Here is a 5,830-nt window from a genome sequence, read left to right on the forward strand (position 1 = left end):
CACGTGCTGTCTCCGGCTCTACATTTCTTCAGAGTCGGTGGCTCATTCTTTAGGCCATCCTAATGGTGGTAAATCTTTATCCTTTGTGAACGGGATTCCGTGACAGCCAAAACTGAGGAGATTCAAGGCTGATGACTAAGCTGCTTGTTCAAGCTGTGGATTGGTATTATTTGTTCGGCAAAAACTCCTTTGGAGAGGTCGAACCACTTGTACGATGTCAGAAATGAACGGGCTGCCCCAGCTGTATGAAGAGAACAATGCCCTGCAGTGGACCTCGCAGTCCTCGCTTGGCGAGGGTGACCTCCTGCAGATGGAGGTGGGCAGCGGGAGCCAGGAGCCATGCCCGAACGCCTCCCGCAGCGGGGCCCAGCTGAAGGCCCAGTGGAGGAGGAGGCCCAGCCACAGCTGGAGGTCCAAGGCCCAGTGGAGGAGGAGGCCCAGCCACAGCTGGAGGACCAAGGCCCAATGGAGGAAGAGGCCCAGCCAATGGTGGAGCCTCAGGGGGAACGAGGCCTTGCTAACCGGCCCAGTCCTGGGGAGCCGCCGGGGCCTGGTCGCGGGCCCGGACTTCGAGAGCCAGGACGAGGGTGAGGATTTTGATGACTGGGAGGACGACTACGATTACCCTGGAAGAGGAGCAGCTGAGTGGTGCCGGCCACCGAGTATCAGCGGCCCTTGAAGCAGCCAACAAGATGTTTCTGAGAACATCCAGAGCCAGGGAAGCAGCCCCGGGTGGCGGGTTTCAAATGCATTATGAGAAGACTCCGTTTGTTCAGTTGGCTTTTATCGAAGAGCTATTTACACGTATGGTTGTCAATCGTCTGACCGAAGAACTCGGGTGTGATGAGATTATTGATAGAGAGTAACTAAATGCCGTTAAAAGAGGAGGAAAAGTGGAGGAGAGATCCCACATTCTAAGGTCTTTTGGGTTCATTCCAGAGAGTACCGTGCCCATAAAAAATTTGATCTTCAAAAAAAAAGATTTTTGTCGTTGTTGTTGCCTTGCAGAATAGAATAGGGCAGTGACTGCACAGTTATGAAAAAGAAAAAATTGTTAAAGAAGAAGAAAAGGCATCTTAGGACTGTGGAAATCTGTTTTCGAGAATGTTCCTGAAACACCTGTGGCTTTGACTTGGCTATTGATCCAGATTCTTTTCCTTGCGTTGGGGAAAATATCTTCCATATTTCACTGTAGGGGATGGTTTTGCAAGAAAAAGTTAACATCAAGACAGACTGCCAAGGGGTGCCTGGGTGGCGCAGTCGGTTAAGCGTCCGACTTCAGCCAGGTCACGATCTCGCGGTCCGTGAGTTCGAGCCCTGCGTCGGGCTCTGGGCTGATGGCTCAGAGCCTGGAGCCTGTTTCCGATTCTGTGTCTCCCTCTCTCTCTGCCCCTCCCCCGTTCATGCTCTGTCTCTCTCTGTCCCAAAAAATAAATAAAAACGTTGAAAAAAAAATAAAAAAAAAAGACAGACTGCCAATACAAAAGCCCAGTGATAATAATTACATGAGAAAAAGTAACGAATACATCCAGTTTAGGACATGAGATGTCTGAGTCATTTGGACTGAAAGCCCACTGAGAGAACTCTGAAGATTCCACTTTGTGGTCTATCCAAGCCAATTATCAAAGGCTAAATGTTTTAGTGTAAACGAAATTGGGTGTTCTTCAGTATCCGAAAAGGATAAGCAAACCCAAAAAGAAATATGTATCGGGTGTGCTATATCTCAAAATGTGTTTTCAAGAGCATCTGAAATTTTGCTTGTACATATATCTTGACGACTTATAAAGCTACTATGATCCCTAGTTCCAGAAAATTTATTGTCTTGCCATTCTTAAAACTCAAAAATTAACTGTCCGTAGTAAAATTTCAAATGTCGATATTAAAAACAAACTATTTCTAACACTCTTATAGTAGAGAAATTGTTCTACTCGCTCTCTGTTTTTCGTTTAACTTTACAGGCGAAAGACTTCGGTTGAACTTCATGACATAAGACCTGTTAAAGGGAAAATGTTAAGTAAAAGGAAAGCCCTACATCTACAAAAAGACTGAACAATCTTTAAAGGTTTTAAACCTGCCCAGAAATCCTCTCTGGTATCTGAAGTTTCCCCTCTGTCTCCTCCTCTAAATAAGCTTGTTATTGGTTATGCACCAGCATTCGAGATAATAAAATTTCTTGTTCTGTAAAATATATATATTTAATATATATTTTATATATACATATATTTTAAATATTTATATAAATATATATATGTAATTTATTCAAAACCTGGGGCTTTTTTTTTTTTTTTTTTTAACAAAGAGGCACTAACATCATGTTCTTCTGCTTCCTATAAACTGGCTTCTTGCTGGCCATCTTCTACTGCCCTTAGGGGGAATGTAACACACCTTCACTTTTAGACCACTTCATAAGCCGGGTCTTTGAGCAGGATGGTGGCAGCATCTTCTTCCCCATGACAGGTAACGACAGCACAGCCAAAGGCAATTGCTCTTTGAAAGACAAAACAAAGCGAGCCCCTCTCGGGGCAAGAGGAGATGGCTTTGAAGCTCTTGGTGCTTCTGGAAGGAACGCTGTAGGTACCCCAGAGCCCGACTTCAAACAGATGAAAGACAGTTTGAATAATGAGGATGGAGAGAAGAGCCTTGAAAAAGCAGGGTTAAAACGTGAGTATAGAACCACCATTGTCATTGAGAAGTTAAAAGAGAATTGCAGAGCTCAGATGACAAAGAGGGGAGATGACTATGAGCCTCCCAGAGGCGGCAAATGTGGGCACCAGGGGTGGATCTCATCAAGATCCAACTAAAGACAGAGGTCACTGGGAGCTCACTGGTTTGTATTCATTCATGCTCTGCCAGTTGAATTCACTTTGATCACCAAATATCCTTTTCATTTGGATTTATAACCAAAATAAAGGAGGAGGGAGAGTGATGGGAGGAAGAGACAGGCAGAGCGAAACCCCAAAGTCCATGAAGCATGTTAGACCAGTTTTGCGAAGGCTTGGAAATGTTACTTCTCCAAATGGACTCACGGCCTTGAACCAAAGCTAACAAAGAAAAGACAAACATGTCACCGAAAGTAACATGTTGACATGTGTTGATGTCTCAGCCAAAATTTATAACATAACCCAGAAGGAACACTTGAGATGCCTGGCCATGCATTCTAGTTACTGGTGTGTTTCTGGGGAATTCTGGTAGGACATATCCCAGAGAGGTCAAGGCCAGCAAAGAAAGCTGGAAACAGCAGCTCTAGGTCCTGTGACTAAAGCTGTTTAAAAAAAAAAAAAAAATTAACCTTCGTTTTGTGATGTGTGAAGCAGACAGAGCAGAAAACCTGGTTAGGATAGAAATGGAAAAGAGTGGCTATCATGATGAAATCTTTGAAGAGAATCTGTAAGAAGAGAAAAAATACATACGTATGTTTCTCCGCACACACGTACACGCACATACACGCGTGCATGTGCACTGAAGATGCTTATAGAGGTATCCACAGTGCATGGTTTTTTGGGGCTTGACCGTCTCTGTAGGGCAGCATAGGTAAGGTTATGGCCATGCAATCCTCGTGTGTAGGTTTGCACATGCACACGCGGCCCACTGTGTGCCTCTGCATGTGTGCGTGTGCACATACAGACGTGCGTACACACTATCTCACGCAACAGAATTATTATATACCCTCTTGGGTAAGACAGGGAGGGGAAGAAGTTGAGCCTTAGCTGTAGGTGCGAAGTTGCTAATGGTAGGAAACTGCTTATTTGGAAAACTTCTACAATTCCACTTAATCCCACCTTGGCTCCCACCCAACCCCACAGAGCCTTGTGGATTTAGCAGAGACACAGAGGTTAAAAAAGGACCCCTGGATGCTTTTCGGGAAAGGCCCTCATTTTGGAGGGTCCCTACTGGGTCCCTGGAATGAGGGAACAATCACTTCCTCAGCTTTGCAGACAGGCTCCCGGGGAAGGTGCTACCCGGAGCAGCGCCGTTCTTTTGGGGCACAATTTGGGGGTGGGGGTTGGCTTACTCTGCAGTATGGGGAAGGTATAGATATGGCTGTGGAGTCCTTGCTGTCTTTACTTAAGAATGGACAGTCTTCGGGCTCAAAAATATTTGGGGGGGGGGTGCTTGGGTGGCTCAGTCAGTTAAGCGTCTGACTTCGGCTCAGATCATGATCTCACAGTTCGTGAGTTTGAGTCCCACGTAGGTCTCTGTGCTGGCAGCTCAGAGCCTGGAGCCTGCTTCGGATTCTGTGTCTCCCTCTCTCTCTTCCCCTGCCCTGCTCACACTGTGTCTGTCTCTCAAAAAGTGAATAAAAGTTAAAAAATATATATATGTATATACATATATATTCATATTCATATATATATATATATATATATATATATATATATATATATACATATAGGTATTTTGTGGATCTTTTCTCCCTCCATCTCTGTCTTGCTGTCACCAGGCTGGATAAGCACCTCATCTTCTTCCTGACCTTTGGCAGACATCGCTGTGGATCCTTGGTGGTCACAGGCCACAGCGGATGCAAAGATGCTCTGAGTTCAAAGACGGGGCTCCCAGCCAATCCATTTCTATCCACCTGCCTCCCGACTCCTGGCTACTGTGTCAGCCTGGGATCCAATATACCTCTTTTAAAAAGTAGCAAATATTATTTATTTAAAGAAAACCCATTCATTTTCAAATTACAGTGCATGTTTCAAATTGAAAATAAATCTTGAAAGGCACTATGAGGTATTACCAGTGTTTGCCAGACTCAAAGGGGCAGAGAAAACACTAGAATCATCTGGCCCGGGGTGCCTGGGTGGCTCAGTCGGTTAAGCGGCCAACCGACTTCGGCTCAGGTCATGATTTCGCAGTCGGTGAGTTCGAGCCCCATGTCGGGCTCTGTGCTGACAGCTCATAGCCTGGAGCCTGTTTCAGATTCTGTGTCTCCCTTTCTCTCTGCTCCTCCCCTGTTCATGCTCTGTCTCTCTCTGTCTCAAAAATAAATAAACGTTAAAAAAAAAAATTAAAAAAAAAAAGAATCATCTGGCCCATGAATAACTTGAGGGCTAGAGAAGGAGACACTTATCATTCTGTTCAGTCTCCTGCATGCTCCCCAAATGCGCCACGACAAACTATGAAAGCTTGTTGTCCTTTGATACAACAAAATAAAATCCTTGCTATGCCCCACTGCCCCCCGCCAAAGTTAAATAGAGATAGTCCATTCTGGTTCATTGTGATCTCTTCTTGAGTTTAGATGGACAGTTCACTGCTTCATGTGTTCAGGTTCCACATGAAAACTTCATCAATAATGAGCTGTGGAGATAGAAAGGGCTTCCATGGGAATCTCAGAGTCCCACAAGCCCTAGCAAGAACTTTGCAGCTTTGTACCCTCAAAGTCCAGTTCAGGCTCCTCCCAGAGCCTCTTCTTTCTAGGTCTTCTTGCTGCCCAATCTCAAGAGTTTCTCCCGCCCCCTAAACAACTGACCAAGTCCACGTTATTTGATTAATCTAAAAGGAAATGGAAACTGGTACCATGGATCCACTTACCTGATCCTGCTGTTATGTGAGAAAAAGCAACATGGCCTACTTAAACTCCATGTGGGTTTGAGACAAATAGTGCCTGTCAGAAAAGAAGCTTTTTCCTGTAGCATCTTTTTAGACTGTTTTTTTTTTTGCTTCCCAGGAACCACTTTTTTACTCCAGACATTCTTCAGACTAGTTCCGCACAGTATGCTACTGAAATGTGAACAGGAAAATTAAAACGTAACGTGTTAAGGGCCTCGTTCAAGCTGATCCATGACCCTGGACACTCAGAGGAGAGTGGAGTCCTGGCCTAGGCGTGGGGTAT

At 45.0% G+C, this 5,830-nt stretch overlaps 1 pseudogene; it reads left to right on the plus strand.

Annotated features, from left to right (window-relative positions):
• Nucleotides 1–214: 214 nt before the first annotated feature.
• Nucleotides 215–866, plus strand: LOC147580967 (EP300-interacting inhibitor of differentiation 1-like; annotated as a pseudogene).
• The last annotated feature ends 4,964 nt before the right edge of the window (nucleotides 867–5,830 follow it).

The sequence above is a fragment of the Puma concolor genome, chromosome B2 (assembly GCF_028749965.1).
Source record: "Puma concolor isolate L17-30 chromosome B2, mPumCon1.1.hap2, whole genome shotgun sequence".
Lineage (NCBI taxonomy): Eukaryota > Metazoa > Chordata > Mammalia > Carnivora > Felidae > Puma > Puma concolor.